Consider the following 25,928-nt stretch of genomic DNA (forward strand, 5'->3'; position numbering starts at 1 on the left):
TCAGGAATTGAACTCATGACCCCAGTGCTGTGAGGCAGAAGTGCTAACCACTGAGTCACCGTGCTGCCCTAAGATATGGTGGTCCTTCATCACGATGACATAATTACATAGCATTTTGTATCCAGTTAAAAGATATTATTAATAACATACTTTAGTTTTACGGTTTTTATTAACTACAAATTTGCTGAACCAAATAACTAGTGGTTGGTTTCTGTTGTCACCTACCTGAATTCATACAGATCCCCTTTGTAGATTTTAGAATATTAAATAATCATATTTACTGAGAGTCTCGTATATCTGACCAAATGCACCTTTTTATGCAAAGTTTAGTCAAATAATAGCGTGAGGGATACAATGCCTTTTGTAGCTGTCAGCCGCCTTCAACCTGTTGTGACTAACAGCCAGATTATTAGACTAGTATGTTATACCATTATGCATTCTGTATGATAAATATTCCTATAAGTGCTATTTATTCACATTTTTTCTTTAAAACTTTTTATTTTTATAAGTATTTCTTTCCTAATTGTTCAGATTCATGTGCAATTTTCACTGGGCGTTCAACCTTTGCCTTTCACCAAAATATACATATTCTGTGTTTATCAGGCGCGGGCTGGCAGATTTCAGCCCGTCCAATGTGATGCGGCCACCTGTGCACTGACGCGCCCGCATCCCGCATCCCTGTTAGGGCCGGCCTTCCTGTGGCATCCCGCATCCCTGTTAGGGCCGGCCTTCCTGTGGCATCCCGCATCCCTGTTAGGGCCGGCCTTCCTGACCCCAGTGCTGTTAGGGCCGGCCTTCCTGTGGCATCCCGCATCCCTGTTAGGGCCGGCCTTCCTGTGGCATCCCGCATCCCTGTTAGGGCCGGCCTTCCTGACCCCAGTGCTGTTAGGGCCGGCCTTCCTGTGGCATCCCGCATCCCTGTTAGGGCCGGCCTTCCTGTGGCATCCCGCATCCCTGTTAGGGCCGGCCTTCCTGTGGCATCCCGCATCCCTGTTAGGGCCGGCCTTCCTGTGGCATCCCGCATCCCTGTTAGGGCCGGCCTTCCTGTGGCATCCCGCATCCCTGTTAGGGCCGGCCTTCCTGTGGCATCCCGCATCCCTGTTAGGGCCGGCCTTCCTGTGGCATCCCGCATCCCTGTTAGGCCCTAACAGCGGTGAGGCCGATGCCCACCTGCCCAGCCCGCCTCTGGGGGTAAATGTATTAATGTCCGGATTCTTCAACACCGGCGTGTTCAGCGTCTTCGGCGATTAAATTTAAAGTGGCGCTGCATTGTAAAGGGAAACTTTCCTTTACAATGCAGCGCCACTTTAAATTTAATCGCCGAAGACGCTGAACACGCCGGAGTTGAAGAATCCGGACATTAATACATTTACCCCCTAGTGTTTATCCATAATCTACAGGTGCTGCGTAGAGTGTATATAGCACACATGCTACATACATGTGCCGTGCTCCGGAAAGGTCTACACAAAAGGGAGTCATTGCAGGCGCTGAAATGGTGTCGCTGCAAATGTTCCTCTCCTTATATTTTAAACATGGTTTCCTGTCTAAAAGGTGATTTCGGGAACATGTCTTTCCTCCCCACGAGCTTGCCTATTGGAGGAAGGAATGAAACCACTGTGTCTGGCCTGTTTTTTTGTGAAGGATAACTCAAGACGCCTTCCAAAAATAACAATTTAGTATTGGGCATACTTGCCAACTTTTCCTCACTGGCTTCAAGGAGATCCCGGGGGAGGTGGGCGTGTGCGTGCAGGGCTTGACAAATCACATAATTTTGGCCCCGCCCCTAAACGATTGTCACAATTTTGACCAATTACAGCAGGGGGCGAGGCTAAGATGACGCAATATTTTCGTCATTAAGCCCCGCCCCTGCCGCTTATCTATGGCGGGGCGAGAACCGGGAGGTTGCCCTGCTCTCCCCGGAGCCCGGGATGTCTCCTAGAAATGCGGGAGTCTCCCGGACATTTCGGGAGAGTAGGTAACTATGCGTTAAAGAAAAGCAGCTAATGAATCTCTAGAGACTGAAGTGTCTCTTACATTTCTGTCTCCATTACTGAAGTCATTTTGTCTTACCGGTCAGTCTTTAATTAAATCTTGGTCTCCATGAAAATGGCCACCTCCATAGGCATCAATACATGGACATAGGACACAATTTCTAAACTGTGTCATCATGACACTGATGGTGAAGCCAACCACGTCTTGTACTGGCTCAGCATCAGGGAGAATGCCAGACTCTTCAGGGAGTGAGGGAGATCACCCCTATTTCAGGGAGTCTCCCTGACATTCAGGGAGAGTTGGCAAGTATGATGTAGGAGGGGGAGTGATGTCGCGCCCCCGCCCCCTGCTATGAAATACTGAAACTCATGTCGTTAAGCCCCACCTCCACCGCGACCTGGGAGAATACCTACTCTTCCAGGAGTACTCCCCAAAATTGGGAACCTCAGGAATGATAGTCCTGTTTTTTGGTTGCCAATGCTTTGTCTTGTATTCTTCATCTTTCAGCATCCCCACTTTTTATTAATTGTGAGAGAACATGGAAAATCAGTGGTAACAACCATGTTCTACTATTCTCTAAACCAGTCCTGGTCGCCCTGTGGCTCCCCAGATGTTGTGAAAACTACAAGTCCCAGCATACCTTGCAAGCTATAGACAGTCTATCAATCGGCAAAGCTTGCTGGGGCTTGTAGTTTCACAACACCTGCAGAGCCACAGGTTGGCCAGGCCTCTAGACATATTCATTGGTGTGTAACCTTTCTTTACACTCCATACTTTTTACAACACTTTGCCATGTGACTTGGGATGATGCTGGTACATCCCCTAACTCCATTAATGCTCTGCTTGTCCATTTCAGCTACAAAACATAACACAAACTTCTGTGGATCACATGGTCACCACAGCCAATTGCCTGTCTCATTACAAAACACCAATATGATGTCAGTTCTTATCCAGCTGTGCAGAATGTGAAAGCAGCAATGATTGGCTGGAGATTGAATATGGTTAAGGTGTACTTTGCAGTTGATGCCTTCTACACTGAGTATGGGGAATATGCTATGGAAGTCTGATCTGTTGCCCAGGCAGGTAAGGTACTGAATTGAGCTGCAGTATTTTTTATTTTTTTTTCATTTGTGCATTTATTTGCATTATTGTGAAGGGAGGGGGAATAATGTACAGGAGTCAGTTTTGAAGGCATTGTGGAATAATCTGCAGATGTAAAAGAAATATATTTTCATGCCTACAAGAAGGGAAGTCTTCAATGTGTGCTTATCTAGTGATAAGTTCATAAAGTTACTGAAGTTTGCAGAGTTCAGCTCACTGTTTGTCATTGGGCAAAGATCTGATTATACAAGTACAAACATTCAGGTTTAGTTGTTTAAAAAGCTGTTTCTGGTGTTCTTGGGGGTTTTGACCAACACTGGGGGCATATGTGAAAAATCGGTATTACACGTTACAAAACAGCACTTGCACTGTGATTATGCACCTTTGTAAAAGAGTCTTCTATAGTTTATCAGCTCAGCCTGTGCATCCACATGGAGGCAAGATTTAAGTGGGGCGGGTAAAGCTGGGTACACCATACTTGCCCACATTCCGGGAGAATCCTGAATTCTGGGTAGGTCTCCCGGACTCCCGTGAGAGCAGGCAGGTCTCCCGCATCCTGCAAATTGGTAGCCAAAATGACGTGATTTGTGGTGAATCGCATGATTTTATCCCCGCCCCCACGGCAAAATGCAGATTCCGTCACAGGGGCGTGGCCAAAATGACGCGATTCGACGTGCCACACACCCCTCGACCCTCCCACCACACCCCCTCTCCAGGATCTCTTGGAGGCCAACTAAAGAAAGATTGCAAGTATGGGGTACACAACTAGAGGTTCTACACATGATTCCCGTGCCAGTCACAAGATAAACGGCTGTTCGGTCCGATATCTCATTAGTGTGTGCGCCGCAACCATCATGTTTTATCGATGTCGGGCAAATCCTGCAGTGTGCATGCACTCAGCACCAGCAGTGTCCATAGATCTCCACAGAGCTTACGGAGTCACCATCTTTTCGGCCGATGGTTATGACAGATGAATATTACAGACCTGAAGGTAAAACTTGTATAGTGTGTACAGAGAAACCGGCTGCTGATCGTGACTTTCAGTCGTTGGTAAAATCGTTAAAGATGGGGCATGCAGCCAATGCGAGTATATGAACAGCTTATAGCAGTGACTCTTAACCTTTGTGGCGGCCAACACCCCTTTGATTCTCAAATTATGTTCCCGCACCCCGTAGAAAAATATGTACAGATTTTTATGTCAGGAAGATATAAATTTATTGCATAATACTTTTACATACATGTTTATCAAAATTCAGCTTAAGATTTAAACATAGACTCAATACTCGATGACTCTTTTGACTAATTAGTAATATGATCTACAAACCTAGATGTTAAAAACTATTTTCTGTTAAACCTTCTAGCGTGACGACTTGCACCCCCAGATATGTTGTTTTGCACTCCCAGGTCTGCACAAAGCACTACCGATCAGGATGGCAAGACACAGTCCTTAAATTGGGACTGTTCTGCCTAATTCGGGGAGGGTTGGGAGGTATGAAGAGGGGTGTTGGGGGGATATGTTAAAAAACAAAGCCTACCACATGGAAAATATCACAAGTATCCTGTGGACCCTTCTCTTTCATTATTTTGGGGCTATTAGGGTTAAAGATTGCTTAAAAGGCATTTACCCTCTGTCATTGTAATAATAATTATAACATTATTTGTATACATGTGTTACATGTATCTTTAACATTTGCTTCCCATGCCGGAATGTTTGCTGTGGGAAATTGTGTTAAAAATTTATTTAAATGTAAATATTTTTGCAGGATGTTTGCATTAAAGTGAAATATTCGATTGCAAAGAAGCCATTTCTGCAATAAGAGGGCCGATTTCTCACAAAGCTTCTCAATATATATAGGAGCGCTTGCTAGGTAACCGTATCATAGCCTAAGATAATCTCCCATGGCAGATTGTTCTGTGGAGAACTTTGAGGATCCTAAGAAGAGGTACATTGGGATCTGTTCATATTTGGTACAACATGATATCCGCAATCTAAGGGAGAATCTTAATAGTTTGGAAAATATAGCAATATGGCGCTCAGATAAGTGTACTAAGGGGTCTATTTACTAAACTGCGGGTTTGAAAAAATGGATATGTTGCCTATAGCAACCAATCAGATTCTAGCTGTCATTTATTTAGTACATTCTACAAAATGACAGCTAGAATCTGATTGGACCAATGCCTTCTCTTGCTAAACCCATTTTAAAGCCACCCTACAACCCCAAATTTTTTTTACTAACGTGCTCCCCCAGCCGGAACACTGCTCTGTGCTACCGGTTTTTTTTCTAGAGCCCAAAGGGGGATGTCAGTAAAATATTTTTACAGGTGGTAGTGCAGCTTTCATTTATTTAGGTACACTAGATAGCCATGGGTGTAACAGTAACGCCTCTAATTCCTGGGGACCTGTTCCCATGAGATTAAATATTTGGACCAGGATTCCAAACCTTTCAGCAGCTTTCTAATCAGTTGGGGATAACTGTAATCGCAAAAATTTTGAGAACCAAATTCAGATGTGCGGGATGAAATGACTTACAGAGTTAGACTTCTAAGAAACAGGGAATGGTATTTTAAGTTGGTTAATTAAAGCGATTGGAAGGCAAATGCTCAATGCTTCAGACTTTTTGCAGATTGACCGTTAGACCTGAGATTTGACTAAATGAGAAGCATATGCAGAGATCTTAAATTCTAATAAATTAATGCTATATCCAGTCACATCTGGACTGCTTCTTAATGCTATTAATAGCGGCTGTTGCAGAAAGCGCGGGGGGGGGGGGGGGGCTGCCCTGCCTCGTTGCCTTAGCTATTAGCACTGAATGAGATGCAAAGGAAAATAAACTTCGACTGGAGGGTTATTATAGAGTAACGTGCTCTTAAAACCAAAATAATGCAGGACTCTGTAGGTTAGGCCGGTTGAAGTTGTTTAAAGTCTCCGCTGTGTCAGGCGTCGGAGGGGAGGACCTCTGTGTTAGCCCTACTGATAATATAATACAGCCGCCAAATGTTATCTAAAGTCTGTTGACCCTACAAATCCAGACTGGTTTGGATGAACCTGGGAATCATTTAGCTTAACTGACCGCTAAACTTTATAATGGTTACATTAATCTCATTGCTCCCGTGCCTCTGTTAATACTTCCACGGTTGCAGCAGAAATCTGCCTACGTCATCCTACGGAAACGCCAGCGCGTAGCGGAGTCCTTGTTTCTTGTGATAGTAGCGCTAGCTATTACTGATAGTGTCCAGCGCCCTTTAAATGCATACTTGCCACTCTCTTGGAATTTCCAGGAGACTCCCGAATTCTGGGTAGGTTTCCCGGACTCCCGGGAGAGTAGGCCAGTCTCTCGCAACCTGACGCCTGACTCTTGATTTCTACATATAGCTTTGGGAGCTTCCTGCTCCTGACACTGCTTACAGGAATGAACAATCAGCCTTGGTAGTAAAATGAGAGGGTCCCTATTCTCTGGGGCCACAGTGAAGACCAGCACACCCCACCGACCACTTCAGATTCCCTCTGACCCAGCAACAAGCAGTGTCATGAATTAAATCTGCCGTGCACAAATAGAAGCTGCATGGTTTCCATGTGAAACCGCTAAGGGCTAGATTTACTAAGCTGCGGGTTTGAAATTGTGGAGATGTTGCCTATAGCAACCAATCAGATTCTAGCTGTCATTTATTTAGTACCTTCTACAAAATGACAGCTAGAATCTGATTGGTTGCTATAGGCAACATGCCACTTTTTCAAACCCGCAGCTTAGTAAATCTAGCCCTGAGTACTGCTGGCGCTATATAAAAAATGTCATTGGCTGAAACCACTACTTTTTTTTTTTTTTTTCATTAACTTTATTTATTACAAGGTTGAACAATCGTACAATAACAATTGAACATAAATAAAAAGAAAAGTACCATAAGATCCACACTAATAACAGCGGAGATCGCAGCTTGAAATAAGCAGAGGTAATTGAGACAGAGTCGTCTCAAACAGAAACAAATAGCATCGCTGAGTAACAAAACCAATTACAAAGAGGAACTGTTGGAAAACAATAGATATATTAGGATTTTCATCCAGGGGTTACATTTAAAGGGGAGAAAAAGGGGTGAAGCAAATCTTATTTCATTGGATAGAAGCATTGAAATTTCAGTGTATAAAGTTCTAAAAAGGAATGTGGAGGTGTTGCCCATAGCAACCAATCAGATTCTAGCTATCATTTATCTAGTACATTCTAGAACATGATAGCTAGAATCTGATTGGTTGCTATGGGAAACACCTCCACTTTTCTGTTTTAGAAAGTTTAGTAAATCTACCCCTTAGTTTATTACTCATCATTTGTTTTTATTGGTACTTATTAGAGATGCTCACTGAACCCCGTAAACTGGTTTTGGTTTTGGATCTGGATTAGCTTTGTGTTTTGATTTTGGTTTTGGAATTTTTAGAAAAGATCCTAAAATATGCTGAAATCACATATTTAGCTCTTTTTTTGCTCCTACATTATTATTAACCTCAATAACACTAATTTCAAGTCATTTGCAGTCAATTTTGACCACCTCACAGGTCACAATATTATTTACATACACTCTCGGACAAATACTGCAGCGACCTGGCTGGATGGTAAGCGACAGAGCAATGACACAAACACACAGCAGCTCCTAGCACATCTAGGACACATTGGCACACAGCAGTGGCAGAAAAGAAAAATGGGGGTCCACCCTCCCTCCCACCCCTCACTATGTTGGATCTTAAAAAGGAATTCAAAACTCCCAAGAGCCGACGAAGTAACAATGACGTTTTGCCTCGATTTCAGTTCCGTGGGCGCACGATAGTACCAAGTACTCGGATCCCCTAAGTTCGGGTGTGTTCGGTTCTCGAGGAACCGAGCCTGAGCATCTCTAGTATTTATAGACATGTTTTACATACAGTTATAGCTGTAGTAGGGCCCCAGCCATATTCTCTGCCGTGGGGCCCCATCTAGCCTAACACTGGCCTCGGTCATTGGTTCCTAGAGAATCGATCTTATGAGTGTTGGTTCCCTCCCCTGCCTGTTGTAGCACTAAAGCGTACACGACGTTAGGATAATTTTAGTCTAAATTGCTGCAAACTGTCAACATTGTGACATGTGCTTTAGTTTTGCTGAAAACCACATTAACAGTTTCCGTGAAATCATTAAGAATTTTATGTATAATATAAAAGCACAGAAAAAAAAAATTAAAGGGCTCACATTTTCCTAAGTCAATTAGTGCAGCGATTGAAATCGCTGCAGAAATCCATCTGTTTCGCCTTATCTGATATAGATATTTTGTGCCGACAGGTATATACTCTCTGACAGACACCTCCATCGCTGTTGCAATAATATATACACAAACTGTGGCTGGATCTGATCAATTATTTATGCATCTCACTCAGAGTACATAAGTAATGGATGGAATGTTCTCCTGGCCCAGTCATTTGATAGAGCTCACCAGTTTGCAGGGAATGCTGTAACATCCAGAGACTATTAAGGTTATGCACCAGGCAGATCTCCATCTACACTTTACAGTTCTCCATAGTCTAATATATCAGTCTTCTAGTGGATGCGTTCGGATTGAATGGGTAGCACTGGATTGCTCGTGGTGCATTGTGCCTGAAGAACAGACACTTATAGAACGACATCCTCCCTGTCCTGCTTTGTTACCACTCGGCCCTTTATATGTCTAAGGAGCAGGGTCCTGTAATGTCGCAGGAATGGGTCTCTGGCTTCCCCCTAATTAGCACTAATGCTGCGAAGGTTGTTCTCTTGCCCTGACTGAGGCGAATGATAATTAATATGGCAAGAAGACGATGGAGAGACAGACGGAGGGTTCAAGGTCAGCATGTGTGCCCCTGACCCCCAGGTCAAGTGAAACAGGACAGGGAGGGGGGGGGGTCTATGGCGTGGGCAGGGAGCTGCATCTATACCACTTAGAAAACAATGAGTCTCCTTGCACCGACTGCATTATAGAATCACAGCCACAATCTGCTGCATTGAGAACAAATCAACTTGTGGACTCAGCCTCTGTTCACTTGCTCCCTTTACTTAGCAAACAATCAAAAAAAAAAAAGCTTTCTGTGCGGTTCAGTGTCAGGAGGTTTTCTCTTTGCACATTCACACACCGTGAGCATCAGTCTGTCATGCTGCCTGAATTGTATCTCTTTCGCTTGGTGTATTGTGCATTTCACTTCTGAGGACAGGCGCACCGCGCTCCCTTTCACTCCCGAAGCTCTTCAGCCTGCCACAAAGCAAGAGAAGAAACACTGGGGTCAGCATCCTCTTACCTGCGTTGTGTCTGAGAATTAGGGCGCTGCTGGCTTAAGCCTGAATTATTCTTTTACATCTTCAGCACGGATAATCCTGTGTGTTTCTCGCAAGACCCTCTCTGTTTGTTTTTTAAACTCCATTCAGAGTTGTACTGAATTCTACAGATATGTGGCACGGATGAGGGTCCCTCGGAGAGAGTGAGGTCACACTCGCTATGCGTAGACATGATGTCATATGCTGGAGTTTCCCCCCATCATGCTGGCTGCCCAATAGTCAGTGCTGCTGTAAGATCCTCAAATTCCTGATTGGAATTAGGGCCTATGATATAGAAATTACTGCTGGTCGCAAACTACTTTGGGGAAATTGACCTAATATTGTCCCGTTTGTGTCCATGGTAAACATAAAATAAAAAAATAGTTGGACGGATCAGATCCACGTATGCCTATACATTGGGTCTATAAATTACCTCTATGCCTCTGTGTCATCGTTGTCTGCCCAAAGTACTAACAAGTCAAATGGGAATTCGGACACTTCGGCCAAGTTGGGGTCTTGCTGTTAGACGCTCGGATCATAGGTCAAGTTGGCCGATTTACCAGTTAGTGGCAGGGGAGGTAGATAAAAATCATTATAATTTTATTGGAAAACATTTAAAAATACCCCCATTTCTCTCGTTATTGTATATTATTATATGTTACTGTACAAACAAAAGACGGATCATGTTACACACAGATTACACTGACGTATACAGGTTGTGTTGACGTATGAAAATACGATAGATGTGTTCTTGCCCAAACTAGCTTAAACAATATAAGTGAAGGCTTCTTATTTCATCTCCTGTCAGATTTTACGTGTGGAATCAAACATTGTGAAGAAACATAAATGCAACATAAAAAGGCATCATGTTAGTGCAAGATATTCTGCTGATTAACACTATGGGCCTGATTCATTAGGGATCTTATCTGCCGTTTTTTTGCTTATCTTAAGCAAATCCACTCTGTGCAAGCTCAGAAAAGGGAGATAAGAAGCAAAATCCACTATGTAAGTGAAGAATTTCTTAAGTTAAGATGAGAATTCATCTTAACTTTACTCTTATCTCCCAGTTTCTTCTTAAAAATAAGCATCTTAACTTTTGCACAAGATAAGATCACTAATGAATCAGGCCCTATATCTTTGTTACCGGACACTACTGAAACAACGACCCTCATTGTTTTCCTTTCTAATTGGAACATATGGAAGAAAAGAAAATAAAGACATAAATGAACGAGAGCCTCAAAATACAATAGCCGGCTTTTCTGATCCTCAACTCTCCTATTTCCCCGTCCTTCCCTGCTCCCAGCAAATCTCCTTGACTCTTGATTTCTCTGCCATTTTTCTGTCTTTCCCTCTTTGATCCCTGCCTATTCTTCATCCGTGCTCTGCTTTCTCCACATCTATCTCTTGCATTGTCAAGGCAAGTTCACTTCCATCGAGAGGTCAAAGGTCCCCCCCTCCTCCTCCCCCCCTCGCTGCCGCCACATACATATGCAGAGAGATGGAAAAGAAATTTGATTAATTGAAGTGGCCAGATTGCAAGCACAGCTTAATAGCCATGCTACATTTATCCTCCTGAACTAGATCTTGGGTTGATGTGTCCTGAACACTAGCCAGCTGCTTCATGACCTCGGCTCATGACTATGAACCAGCCCTTTGGTAGCTAAACTGTTTGTCTATAGGGGTCTGATGTAGACAAACGGGCTTGTTTAATAATTACTACAGCACGTCGGTATAAATGCAATATTCAAATATAGTTGTGCCGTGTTTAGCATGTCAATAAGAGCCAAGATTGTCCGAGGACAATGCCAGTTGGAGTGTACATTATTAAGAATTTTGTTTGGTTTGTGTGTTGTAATAAAGCTTAAGGTACAGAGTCATATAGTGGTCTATTTATCAAGTTAGGCTACTATTTAACACTAGTCTAAGGCAGGAGATATCAGAGCTATCTCCTGGACCAATTTACCAACCTCCCCCAAAAAATTAGCTTTCCAGAACTTGACCCTGACAGCTAATGCCACCAGAAGATAACGTTAGCTGTTCTGCGGTATGGGAGAGCATCATAGAAGAGGGGTCTTCAGAACCCTCCCCGGCAATCTCCGTGCTTCTCCCCTCCTTCCTATCGCAAAGTTTACAAAGGCCATAATGGCGATTGTCATCACTTTACTATAGACTATTCGCCGAGACTGACTCAGTTTGGCGCCACTATCCAAGCTGAAGAATTTTAATAAATAACCCTGTTAATTCATTTCTTATCATTGCCATATGGAATGATAATTAACATAATTTTAAATGCGAGAGGTTAAAAATAGACCCTATAGAGTTAACACGCAGTTTCCTGAGCAATGGTGAAACACTAGCGCACGCGGACAACCGTTCTGATGGATTAATGGTAACGAGGGATGGCACTGCTTGCTGACGAGTGTTAGCTCTAGTGCATACCCCTCGACTGTCTTGTACCATACGGCATAATACTGAACATAAATGCAGATAGGTCGCACACAGGGCAGGAACTGATTGATTTCTTATCACTTTTACTGCGGAATCAGGATCACTTTTCTTTCTCGTTTGTTTTTGTGATAGAAGCAGCATCAGAAACTCTCCTGTCCGTCATCCATCTGAAGATCTCCAACACACAATATACCGCATTGCCTGCGGGAGCTTGGAAAGAGCATCTACATTCCCTACCCAGGCCAAATCCATCCACCCAAGCAGAAGGAAGTCGCTACATTTACTTTTTTTGAGCTGCTTTTACGAGCCCTCAGCCTCTTCCCCGCGAAGTGGTGTCCAGTTCCATTCAGGTGGAAAGTCTGCTTTTCAGCTAGAGCCTCATCGTCCCTGAGCAATGAGTATCTAAAGGGTTGGGGGGGAGACACTTCTAATAAAAGCAAGCATTTTGCTGTAAAAAAAAAAAAAGCAATGAAGAGGGCAAAGGAAGGGCAGTGCTACTATTCCCCAGGCTGTGTCTTTGAAATGAAGGTCTAGCGTAGCCTACATAACCCTCCGCCAGTGCCTGTCTGCCCGCAACACATCCTTGTATCGTAAGGAGAGATCAAAGACAGCTTAACGTGCTGCCTGTTTTATTTCTCTTGCCTTCCATGACTGGTACAGGATATTTATCAAATACAAAATAAAAACAAACCTGGGAAAGGTCTAAGCTACAGGCGCACCCCACGGAAAGGCCTTGCGCGCGTGCGGCTGCTCTGTTGAGCGGCGGCAAGTGCCACTCACATGTCAGCTGCCGCCACCGCGTGTGGACGGGTTAACGTTTGGTTCTGCAAACCTTTGCTCACTGTCAGTGCTGGCAGCTATTAACTCTTTCAGAAATCTGTTTTGTCTCATTAACAAGGTTATAGGGAACGCTGTAATTAGCACTGATACAGCACAACAATTGCTGTTTGTCTGCTGTTGTTACCTCTTCCTATGTAAACATGACCCGTTGAACGCTAATGCATTTAACCCATTATCTGACTTGGGATGTGACTATAGTTGTGCAGGATCTATACATTCCACTTAATTGTGCCTGCATTCCTGGCTACTGACACACAAAGGTCCTCCACCCCCGCTCACCGTGCCATTTGCTACTTCTATAAAAAGGCACGTTCTGTGCAAGAGACAAGCAATGATCTTTTGTAAGATGTTTACGTCTGTGTATATAGGATCACACAGCCTGTTGTCTCTTATAAACTGCTTTACTCCATGTACGATTAATAACCAATGTCATTATCTAATTGCTTTATTTCCTTAGTATTCATTCTCTACAAATGGATGTATAGTAAGTTCCGACCCTACCTGTTAATTAGCACTCTTTTTTTTCTGATTTGATATATATATATATACAGCAGCACGGTGTCTCAGTGGTTAGCACTTCTGCCTCACAGCGCTGGGGTCATGAGTTCAATTCCCGACCATGGCCTTATCTGTGGGGAGTTTGTATGTTCTCCCCGTGTTTGCGTGGGTTTTCTCCGGCTGCTCCGGTTTCCTCCCACACACCAAAAACGTAGTAGTAGGTTAATTGGCTGCTATAAAAAAAAACCTTGACCTTAGTCTGTCTGTCTCTCTGTCAGTGTGTATGTTAGAGAATTTAGACTGTAAGCTCCAATGGAGCAGGGCCTGGTGTGAATGAGTTCTCTGTACAGCGCTGCGGAATCAGTGGCGCTATATAAATAAATGATGATGATGATATATATGTATATTTAGATTTATTTTATTTGCTCCCTTAGGTCGTGTTTGTTGTACCCCCTTCTTCTAAGCAGAATTCCGTTGCCCAATCCACCACATTCCATACATTGTGTGGATAAAACACAGACACGTGTTCCACCAGTATTTTAAATTACATTTATATATTAACATTTATTGATATAGCACCAGCATACTCCACAATGCTTTGCAATTGGGAACAAACAGTAGTTAAACCAGGTTATCATTCGGGCCCCATTTGGGGTGATAAGGCTGATTTTTCCTTTAATCGAAAAAGCAAAACAAAAACGCTATTGTCGCAGTGTATAAAAAAAAGAAAATTATCGCCAGGGTAGCTGAACAATAGTCCAGTATCCCCGTGAGACTGACCCTGTATAAGTGACTGGCCCTGTATAAGTGACTGGCCCTGTATAAGTGACTGGCCCTGTATAAGTGACTGGCACTGTATAAGTGTACTATATACTCATCACTCTCGTTCAGTCCATACAGGCATCCCAATGCGTTTAAGCAAATTGTAGGGCCTAATTAATCCAAATGCGTGTTTTCCTATAATTTCAGGACACAAGACAAAGTAATATCTCTTCTGAGAGACAAGAAGATTACATATATATATATATATATATATATATATATATATATATATATATATACATATATATATTTATGTTATTCCCTCTATTTATTTTTAGTATAAACATGAGAGCTCAGATTTGGTTTCTTGGTCTGGTCATTATTTCATTTAATTTCATTATTGTGTCAGTATAAGGCTGAGTTTGAAGTGTAAGAAAGGAAGTCAGGGGTGAAATTAAAGAATTTAAAGGTAAATATTGTCATCAAGTTGTATAAAAATACATTGAAGTGAAGTTTATAATTTATTAAAAAGAAACAATGCATCAAATTTCATCCTATTTATTGATTGTTTTAACATGAATTCCTTCCTGTTTAGGGTGGAAGGGGGACTTACTTTGGTCACGTTTTATGCCAGAGGTTATGAGGTTAGCTGAATTAATAAGTTTTACCGCTAACCTGAAGCGAACACAAAACCGCCTTAACCTTCAGTAACTGATTCTCATACTGTTCATGGATATCTATTTCTTAGTCATTGACTAAAGCCATTCATTCAACAGCAGCAGCAATATGGACACCTACAGGCTAGATAAGTGTCACGACTATGCGGTGCATACCTGCTATCGTTGGCACTACTCGGAGGGAGGTGTGTAATCTAATGTGCCCCTGGTGTTCAACAGGGACTCCCGCAAGGGGGTATGGACTCCGCTGCAGGAGACACGCAGGTCGCGGTCCTTCCACGAGTCAGATAGCGAGGTACGTGAGAAGAGTTGTCAGGCAAGCCGGGTCGGTAACTGTGCTGGCAAATAGAAGTACACAAGGAATATCCGGAGGGATGGTGAGACAACCCGGGTCGGTAACGTTCTGGAAGCGCAGTACAACAGGGAGATCCAAAGGGGTAGTCAAACGGCCCGGGTCAAAGGGTCACAGTGAGGCAGGAAGAGTCAGGAACAAGCTAAGTCCTGGAACACAGGAACGCTGGAGGCAGGTAAGACCTGATACTCTGGCACTGGGGTGCAAACAGGAAGCTCCTTATCATCATCATCATCATCATCATCATTTATTTATATAGCGCCAACATATTTCGTAGCGCTTTACAATTGGGGACAAACATAATAAACTAATAAACAAACTGGGTAAAACAGACAAAGGGGTGAGAAGGCCCTGCTCGCAAGCTTACAATCTATGGGACAATGGGAGATTGACACATGAGGTTAAGTATACATTTTGCATCTTGGCCCAGCCAGACTGCAAAGGTAAAAGTGACTCATAAGCTAAATGATCCTGTCACACAACAATGTTGGTCAGGGGGTAGTTGTCTTGTGTGAAATTGTGTAACAGGCTAAAGGTAGTGAGGTTAAGAGGGTGGTTGAGGAATATTATAAGCGTGCCTGAAGAGGTGGGTTTTCAGAGAACGCTTGAAATTTTGTAGACCAGAGGAGAGTCTTATTGTGCGAGGGAGAGAGTTCCATAGAGTGGGTGCAGCCCGAAAAAAGTCCTGTAACCGGGAATGGGAGGATGTAATGAGGGTGGATGAGAGACGCAGATCTTTTGCAGAACGGAGTTGCCGAGTTGGGAGATATTTTGAGACAAGAGAGGAGATGTATGTTGGTGCAGCTTTGTTGATGGCCTTGTAGGTTAGTAAAAGTATTTTATATTGGATTCGGTAGAAGACAGGCAGCCAGTGTAGAGACATACAGAGTGATTCAACAGAGGAATATAAAGGCTGAGGAGCCAATGGGTGTGCAGGGGGGCGGCAGCGCTGTCCTCAGCTGCCAACGGGAGTCTCGAGTAGCCTAGCAACCGGACGCGCATGCACAGACGGCAGCACCGGGCGGCCGGAAGTTCCACGTCAGGTTGCCTGGCAACCAGTCGCGCAAGGAGGAAGTGCAGGCGGCCGTCCCGCTGCCTGACAATAAGGTACTGAGGAGGAGGTGGAGAATCATAACCAAACAATAAATATAATCAGTGAAAGTAATAAAAATACACCATGAAGTTTAATTATATTTAATAACGTTCATTTGAAATTTTTTCGATGACATAATAAAGTATATTTCGATTTTGACGAGTAATCCGCTTCCTGTAATGCTATTCCAGTCAGATGACCTGGCCACCAGTCCAGACCTGGGTAACTGGCTTAAAAATAGGTTGGAATGATCTGTATTGACATAACACCTCATTTAGTGGCACATTAGTGTCTCCGTCATTCCACTAGTTCCTTGTGAATCGATGGACTATATATATATATATATTGGATCGGTCAATAAAATGGCCGCCTCCACTGTGAGTAGACGACAGGTGCACTTTAAATAAAATGCATTGTGTGTTTCTAGTCATACAGTTCGTTAATAACCAGACATATCACGCTGTGTTACTTTATACAGGACACCATATAACGTGCGGTATTAATGTACGGAAGCCATTGCTTCTGTGTGGAGCATCAAACTTAAGATCATTACCTCAGATAAATTGGGTTTAATGACATGACTAATAATAGACAGCGAAGGGAGGACATTTCCTGAACGCTACACTGTAGCAAGCAGACATTTCTGTGCCCTAAATGACACACAAGCTGCTTGTATCCAGGATCGGAGAAAATAGGACAGTGCACAAGTCCAGTGGCTTTAATGAACCCCTGCGGGACTATCTCTGGTTACTAACAATTTCTTTCCCAGTCATCAGACGAGGGACTCTCAGCCTGTGCTGTTTGCCTTACTCCTCATTCTTCCTCCACACAAACAACCAATTAGAGAGATAGAAACAAATTGGGACTTCTTCCTGTAGACGCATCTTCAGCCTTACCATCACCCAGCGCCTTCACCATCCTCCCCTCAATTCAGACACAGATTAAAAACGCTTCACTTTCCAGCTATCTCTCTTTTTTGTCTACAAAGAAGGCTCTGTTTTATAAGGGCTGCTATGCAGGTCTCTCTGCTATTAATTAAAGGAGGGATGTCACCCTGTAATCTGTACAAGGTGGCGTAAGGTGCATTTATAGGAGGGAGAATCACTGTATAGAGACATGGGAGGCGGATATGTAGAGAAACATGAGACAAGGAGACTCTGGAAGGAGAGAAGGGAACTTGGGTTAAAAAATAAATAAAAGGAAAACAAACAAACATACAGGAAATCCGGGTAAGAGAGAGGAAGACAAATACGGGCAGACATATTATTGTTCGTTGCCTGTTGGGATATTAATGTAATCTGTAGACCCCCAAAATACCCCAAATCTTATAGATTGTATAAACCACCTAGATTTTTATCTTGCAATGGGCATAACTGATTTTTGCATTTTTGTCAGCAAGGAGGGGTGTTATTATAATGGGAGGGGGGCGGGGGTCTGCTGACCTTTATTAGAACAAGGCAGAGAGCTCTAGACTTGGTGCTGGATGCAGAGCAATCAGTGACCACTCAAGCATGTTCAGAAGACCCCCATGAACGCTCCGGTACATCACAGCCTTCCAGTAGCCCGGAATAAACTCGCAACCCAACCTTTAGGAAAATGAATTTCGTCCAGACTTAGCTGTGTCATAGCGCAGGGGACAGAATAGGGGACACTCATTATTCACAATGAGACAGAGCCCCGTGTTAATGCAGCTGAACCTTTTCTGCAGATCTGGCGATGATAGGGCCACAGAGAGCTGTGGTTTCTGTTAACACAGAGCAGGAAAATTCACGTCCTATCATAAAACACCAATTAATTACACGCCAAGCAAGCTATGAGTTTCCTGTTTCTATTAGCTAAGCAAATTCTCTAATAGGTTGTAGGATCCCATGTTAGGCACCTTGGCTGCATAATGAGGGTAGTTTGGGTTTGGGCAGGATCACTGTACAATTATCTGAGTTCCCCAAACCTCCTGAAAGGTAGAGAGCCCTCCGGTTGCCTTGTGCTTCTTACAGACGTGTGTTTTACATTTGATGCACAGATTTAAAGATAGAATTGAGTCTTGGACTGCAGCTTGTTATTTCTCGCTTTAGAAGGTAAAAAAAAAAAAAAATAGCTGCTGGGCATGTGACAGTGTTCACAAACCTTTAATGTCAGACATAATGATCATGGTAAATTGGAGCTCGTTACCACAAAATGAGAGCTCATTGAGTCTTCCTTTTTTTTATCTCCCATAGAGGAGGGAACCGAGCAGGGATCTAATCACTAATCTCCTGGCTCTGAATGGCTTCGGCCAAGTTGGTTTGATTTGGTAATTGCTGTTTTATAGTCCTTTAATTAAAAACAAACCATATATATATTTAGCAACCTGCCTTATAAATGTGATACATGACATGTAGAGATTGTTATATATGGACAGCGTTATATTCTGTTCTGCTTGGATTGACTTTTATTTTTCTCAGTGGGGCTACATTGCTGGCTTCAGGTAATTTAATGGTGTGAAGCAATGGTAGGTAATCTGTGTCTGTCCAGTTGTAGGACTACAGGTCCCAGTATGTCAGAGACTCTCATGGTATGTTGGGACCTACCGTTCAACAAAAGCTGGGGAGCCACAGGCTGCCCCAATCAGGTGTAGAGGGACCTCAATGGGTCTGACATCTTGGGGGCAAAGTGAGCGCAACCCAAGTATGGAAGTGATCTTGTCTAGGGAATAAATCCACTGTGCCAATGTCCAGATGTCTCGGAGTAAAGGGAAACTTTTCATTATTGGGTTATCCACCAATTCTTCTTGTATATCCAGTTTAGTCTTATTATTCTAATGAGCAGCCTAGTTTCTTCAGTATAGTCCTATTTTTATATTGAGCAACCCTGTGTATCTTACCTCCGGGATAGTCCTTTTCTTCTGCAGAGATTTCCTTTATGACCAGGATAGTCTTATTTTTATATTGAGCAGACCTGTGTATCTTACCTCCAGGATAGTCCTTTTCTTCTACTGAGTTTTCCCTATATGATCAGGATAGTCTTATTTTAATACTCAGCAGCCCTGTGTGTCTTACCTCCAGGATAGTCCTTTTCTTCTACTGAGTTTTCCTATACGACCAGGATAGTCTTATTTTAATATTCAGCAGCCTTGTGTGTCTTACCTCCGGGATAGTCCTTTTCTTCTGCTGAGCATCCCTATATGACCAGGATAGTCTTATTTTTATATTGAGCAGCCCTGTGTGTCTTACCTCCAGGATAGTCCTTTTCTTCTACTGAGTTTTCCTATATGACCAGGATAGTCTTATTTTTATATTGAGCAGCCCTGTGTGTCTTACCTCCAGGATAGTCCTTTTCTTCTACTGAGTTTTCCTATATGATCAGGATAGTCTTATTTTAATACTCAGCAGCCCTGTGTGTCTTACCCCCAGTATAGTCCTTTTTTTCTTCTGAGTTTTCCTACATGACCAGGATAGTCTTATTTTTATATTGAGCAGCCCTGTGTGTCTTACCTCCGGGATAGTCCTTTCTTCTATTGAGCTTTCCTATATGACCAGGATAGTCTTATTTTAATATTCAGCAGCCCTATATGTCTTACCTCCAGGATAGTCCTTTTCTTCTACTGAGCTTTCCTATATGACCAGGATAGTCTTATTTTAATACTCAGCAGCCCTGGCTCTGTGTGTCTCGCCTCTATAGTCCTTTTAGTCTACTGAGTTTTCGTGTATGATCAGGATAGTCTTATCCTTTAGCTAAGAAGTGCTATATCAGACAGTTTTACTCTTTTATCAGTGCTCGCCGTGTCTTAGGGCTCACTCACATGTGTATAAAAAGGCAGATTTATCCTAAATTGATTTTGTTTTATAAATACTCAAGAATGGGTTGAGGCACTCTTTTTTTTCTTTTTTTTTTTTTAAGTCTGGAACAGTAAGTGTTAAAATTCTACATCTACAAGGAGGAAGCTTAGAACACCCGTGTTGTAGACACTTAATTTACATGTGCACATAAAAAGTAATGTGCAAATGTTTACCCCTCATAACATATCTGCATATTTTACAACATGTATATTTAAAAAAATATGCATGTTATGCATGTGCTTATTTGTAAGCAGTCTTGTATGACTAAGCTACTACCAGAGAATATGAAAGTGTCCTGAGCCTGAATCTTGTGTAGCAGCCTCGATCTCCCTGAATCTTCAGGATAGACTTGTTGTTCCACTCTTCAGTCTTGTATTTCCAGGATGCTCATGTTCTGATGACCAGTCTTGATACACACCACAGGTTGTTCATCCGATTATCTTACCAGTCACACAATAAACGACTGTTAGGTCTGATTACGCATTAGTTTGTACTCTCCAACGATCATGTTTTGTCGTACTACAGCACATTGTATTGTTTGATTTTATAACTGGGCTAAAAATCTCTATGAACGATGGAACGATGTTGGGCAAATCCTGCAGTGTGTATCTACTCATGACCAGCAGTGTCCATAGATCTCCATAGAGTTTACAGAGTCACCATTTATTCAGTTGATGGTTATGACAGATGAAGAGAACAGGTCTGAATGTAAATCTTGTACAACGTGTATAGTATGTACACAGGAATCACCATGCTGATCGGGACTTTCAGTTGTTGTTAAAATCATTCAAGACATCACATCGGGAGAAATTTTCGGTCGTTTGGACCCATCTTTACATCTCCAGGGTAGTCTAATTCAGCTATTTATGAGTATAAATAGGATTACTCCTTTATCCGTTTTATTTGCCCAAGATTGTGTAGTCTCCTTTTTCTTCCAACCACTCTTGTAATGTGTAGTGCACCACCTATAAGCTCATTCTTCTGGCAGTTGTCTTCTCTATATCATCAAAGGCTTGAAAACTCACCCATTCCCCCAAAGGGTCCCTAGTCTCTCTCTCTCTCTCTCTCTCTCTCTCTCTCTCTCTCTCTCTGTCTGTCTGTCTGTATGTATGTATGTTAGGAAAGTTAGACTGTAAGCTCCAGTGGGGCCGGGACTGATGTGAGTGAGTTCTCTGTACAGCGCTGTGGAATTAGTGGCGCTATATAAATAAATGGTGATGATGATGATGAAAGGGTCACCCATTGGTAGCAGAACATCATCCAGTTTGATAGCTTTCCACAATGGAGCAGAGTTGTGATGACAAAGCACACCTAAATATACATCATAAAATCCAACGGTTCTCAACCTATTTTAGAATACGGAACCCTAAGAAAGCTACAGAGCTTACTAAGGAACCCTCATTGGTCCATATCCCGCCCCTCTCCAAAGCTGCAAGTTTCTGGTACCATAACTAAAAATATATATTTGAGTGGTAGGTAAAAAAAAAAGTAAGTCCAAAATAAAATGGCAGCATTAATTTGTTTGTATGGAGTTCTCATCTGCTTCTGTGAAAAGCTTGAGAAGTTTGAATCTTAGCTTAGTGAGGCTTAGAACGTTCCGCGATCCGCCATCAGGGGTGATACTACTAATCTGGTGGAGTTAAGCATCGGTGGATTGTCCTGACTCTGTTAGTGGCGGAATGGTTAGTGTCCAATGCTGCTACGTGACTTTTAATTCAATATACAAATTTAAGGCTGGCAGTAAATATTTATATATATTTATGACACCTATTGGCGTAAGCTCGGGGTTTGCGAGGAACCCAGTTTGAGAAAACAATTGTTTATTTCTTGAATTTTACCAAATCCTTTGTTTCCTTTTTGTTACTCTCACTGGTCGTTCTTGTCTCTTGTTTGTCTTTGTATTTCCGTGTCTCATCAATGTCCTTCCCAATCTCTTCACCTCCATTATCAGTATTCAGATCTTGTCTCCTGTAGGTTGATCACTTCTGTCTCGGGGGAGTCAAGAACTTACTCTAGATGTCACAAATTCAATTGGAGTAGCAGATATTTAACAGCAATAAAAAAAAAAGAAAATATCTCCAATGCTGGAGGACATCCCTCAGTCAGAGCAAATTCTGTTACCTAATCATAGATCGAGAGATGATAACGTAGATATCTTTGTTCTTTCCATTCCCAGAAATTAGAGGCCATTTGTTCACTTGTAAGACAATTAATTTTCCAGTACGAGTCTGGTTCTTCACCGCAGCTTCCAGGTCTAATGTTTTTTTTTTTTTTATCTCCATGACCACTGTGGTAAAAAATACAACCAATGCCAAATGTTGTAGCTAATACCATTTATTACAGGTTTTAGTGGGCAAAGCAATAGAAGAATGAAAATGATCGAATGTTGAAAGCTTCGTTCATTCATCGTCATCAACATTTATTTATATAGCGCCAGCAAGTTCCGTAGCGCTTTACAATTGGTAACAAAACATTAATAAGACAATACTGGGTAATACAGACAGACAGAGAGGTAAGAGGGCCTTGCTCGCAAGCTTACACTCTATGGGGTTCATTAATTTATATCATAAAAAATAACTATGTAAACCAGACTTGGGCAACCTTTGCTGTTAAACTACATTCCATGAATATTGGCTCGTCAATGGCTAGTCATATTGAGAGATTCCCAGTCTCAACTACATTATATTAGACCACAAGTTCTTTACCTTTTATCATCCTGGACTAAGATTTTGACTTTGAAAGAGCTTTTAACCGATGGTTCAGTATTTTTAATTAACAATATGCCTTCTTTTAATTACTGTAATGTTGCCTAATTTATTATTTTATTAGTGAAGATAAATCATAGGAAATTAATATTACTTGTACAAAATAAACACATAAAAATTGTTTTAATGTTTGAGTTAGAAGTACACAGCTGCTTTGCCAAAATTAGGTCACCCACCCTAAATAGCACTGTGACCTATAGTCTGGGTTTGGACCCAAAGAATAGGAGCAGATTTAAACAGTGAGGTCTGTTGGGTCGACGGAGTGTAAATCTGTGGCACTCAATTGGCTCAACTCCTCTCACTATTGCCTGATCGTTTTTTTACTTTAGTGGCATCTTGATAGTCCGTACATTCGCCCAGTTGGGTAGTTTGCCCACCCATTGCCTCTTGAGGTCTGCTACAGTATAAGTGAAAGCACAGTGTCCTTAAGTTTGGACCCTGCCCTTATTAGGCTAAACCTTTTCCAATTTATTCCAAAGTACTGCTTGTTCGACCGTCATTGAACTCTTAAAACACTTGTGACATTGGGGATGTCGTAATTTTAAATGTAAAAAAATAATTGTTTGTGATATCAAATCCATTGTTCTGCTTGTGACTCTCTGAATTGTTTGCATCTAGGTTCATTCAAACGGAACTCATTGGAAAGCAGATGATAGTGCTTTCACCAAGATAGGCTCTCTAAGATTAAAATAAATGTAGACAGCAACTTGACAGGTCATGTCGAGTATGGTAAAGCCTTTTAAAGGCAAACTCAGCCACCAACTTGCACCGATGGAATCTAAAAAGATCGAAACAGCTGTATGTAAGTTGGATATGTGGTTTTTACATATCTGGTTGCATGTGTGCTATTAACCCGTGGTTCAGGGTGCACAGCTAGGCGGCTTAGGGGTCTATTTGGTGGCTAATGGCCGAAGGTAACGATCATTCTGCAGCAATACAGAAGGTAATCCTGCCGCTATTTAACATGCCAGGACTCATTGGAGAGCCCTTGTGAAATCCCCCCTCCTAAGGAATAGTTATCCCGAGGTGGCTCTAGTATTTAAAGGCTGGCTGCGTAAAGCGACGCTTACATTGAGTCAGATCACACTCCCCATATAGGTCTATGGGGACTGCGGTAAACGGTGGAAAAAAAGGTTAAGGCAGGAGACATCCCTGATTTCTCCGTCCGTAACCTCTTGCTGCATTTAGAGAAGAGTGCAATAGCGGTTCTGTGATAGCCAATTATTGAGCTGCGATGAGCCCAAAATCCAGAGAAAGCGTCTGTTTTCTCCAGATTTTTGGCTCATTGCACCTTTTTTAATAGACCCCTTATTTCCTTAAGTGGCCATTAACACTCTATTTCCTGGTTTTGTGAGACATTGCTATTTTATAACAGTAACATGTGAATAGAATACCTTCTATTCTAAGATGTATTTGTCTGTATTTTATGCTCACGCTAACTTTAACGGTTGCTCTATAAAGTTCCTTAATATAACAGAGTGAAGTTTTGGGCAGCTGTTCTGCCGTTTACAGGGTTAATAGTAGAAGCCCTTTGTAGCAATGATCTCATAGGGTCATGTCTCTACCTCACTTTCTTATGTTCTGTAACGATGAGAAAGCATTGCAAATCTGGCAGCAATCGGCTGCAGATGTAACGCAGCTTAAAATGTCTTTCGTGTTGTATAGTCTCTCACCACAAACCAAGGATGATCCCTCTGTTGCCGTCCACATGTTTAGGGAATAGCACTAAGATCTATGGCTTGTCATGTGTACAATTTGTCAGCGGTATTAGACATGACAGCGTGTGTGAGATCTGGGTGTCATATAACATCTGCTGTTTTGGTGGTGTTTATTCATTATGGTTTGTGCTTGTTTTCATAAGTTTGTGGTAGCATATGCTGGCAGTCCCTTTTGGCCTATACACCTGTTCCCACCAGTGTGCAGAAACTTCTGTGTATGCGTCAAGTATATTAATGTCTGTGTGGAAATTGGTCCGTGTTTTAAGGTTAGAGGGAAATTGATTTTTGCATAGAGCTGTTTCAGTAGCAGCTAATTTGATAAGACAGTGAATTACTGATTCAGCCTGAATGTGTATTGATCAGACGCAGGTCTTGTTAGACAGTTGTTGTTTTTTTTTTTTAAATGATCAAACAACTATTGGTAAAAAAAATATTTACCGAATGGAGATAAATACGTGGAATCTTAATATTTTTGGGGATTGATATTTTAACGCAGCTTAAGATGCAAAATAAAATGCAGTCATATGTTGATGATCTAGAGCATCCGTGTATATGCGGTCTGTTTATTATAGGGAGAAAAGCCACGGATTTAGGGCGGCTCCTTATTTAACAAAGTCCCACTGGATGGTGTAGACTATTGTCTGGTATTGGCGGCCAAAACCGCAGCCCTTCTTCGAAACAAGGATGGTGGCGGCACAAGTACCGCCATTGTCCTCTTATCGCCATCTCAGAGCAGCCGAGGGTCAGTAAAGGGAAAAGATGTTTTATTAGTCGAATAAAGTATTTCTGCTAAGTAACGATAGAAAATCTTCCCAATATTGATAAATAGAGCCCTATTTCTTTCCTTCTCTGGAAGACGTATCGAATGGGATGTTGCCAACAGAACTTACAGGTTTCAGTAATGTTCTAAACATTCATATGGCCAACGATAGACTGGTATGGATGCTTATTAATATGATACACATCAGCCATAAACACTCCAAACTTATAAGTATAGGGGAATAAAGACTTAAAGTATCTATCTATCTATCTATCTATCTATCTATCTGTCTATCTATCACCTTGAATCTACCTATCTGTTTACCTAAAGGTGTCCCAGTTAGGACATCTTGATTAAAGCTATTGGGCCGAACTCATTGTCTTCCCTCCCTCCCAAGTCTCCACTCCTTCCCACCTCTACTTCACTGGTGACTACGCCATGATCTCCTGCCTTTGTGGTGCCCACATCCTGTCCCTCTCCCACTCCTGTCATTTCATCCTTGAAACATCACCAGGATATGACCCTTCCTCTGCCCTAACTCCACCAAAATACTAGTCTACTCTCTTTATCTTCTCTTGACTTGACTACCGCAAACTTCTGTTGTCTGACCTCCCCCTCACCTGCCCAGCTCTCTCCTCTTCAATCATAAATGCTGCGGCAAGACTAAATTCCCTCTCTCGCCGCTTACACCTCCCTCTGCCCTCTGCCAATCCCTTCACTGGCACCCATCTCCTACAGAATACAATTCAAACTCCTCATCCTCATCTACAAAGCCACAGCCCTCTCCTCTGCCCCCGATCTCCAACCTCCT

The 25,928-nt window shown here is 42.3% G+C and overlaps 1 protein-coding gene across 2 annotated transcripts in view; it reads left to right on the forward strand.

Annotated features, from left to right (window-relative positions):
- Positions 1-25,928, forward strand: part of ZFHX3 (zinc finger homeobox 3) — a 381,355-nt gene that overhangs the window by 165,204 nt on the left and 190,223 nt on the right. Inside the window, exon 1 of one of the 2 annotated variants that reach the window (XM_075189120.1) lies at positions 3,050-3,080. The exons of the other annotated variant lie outside the window; for it this stretch is intronic. The gene's annotated coding sequence lies outside the window, so the exon portion shown is untranslated. Of the gene's footprint in view, positions 1-3,049; positions 3,081-25,928 lie in introns of those variants that run through there. 2 annotated transcript variants of the gene reach the window in all.

Source organism: Mixophyes fleayi, chromosome 10, assembly GCF_038048845.1.
Source record: "Mixophyes fleayi isolate aMixFle1 chromosome 10, aMixFle1.hap1, whole genome shotgun sequence".
Classification (NCBI taxonomy): Eukaryota; Metazoa; Chordata; class Amphibia; order Anura; family Limnodynastidae; genus Mixophyes; species Mixophyes fleayi.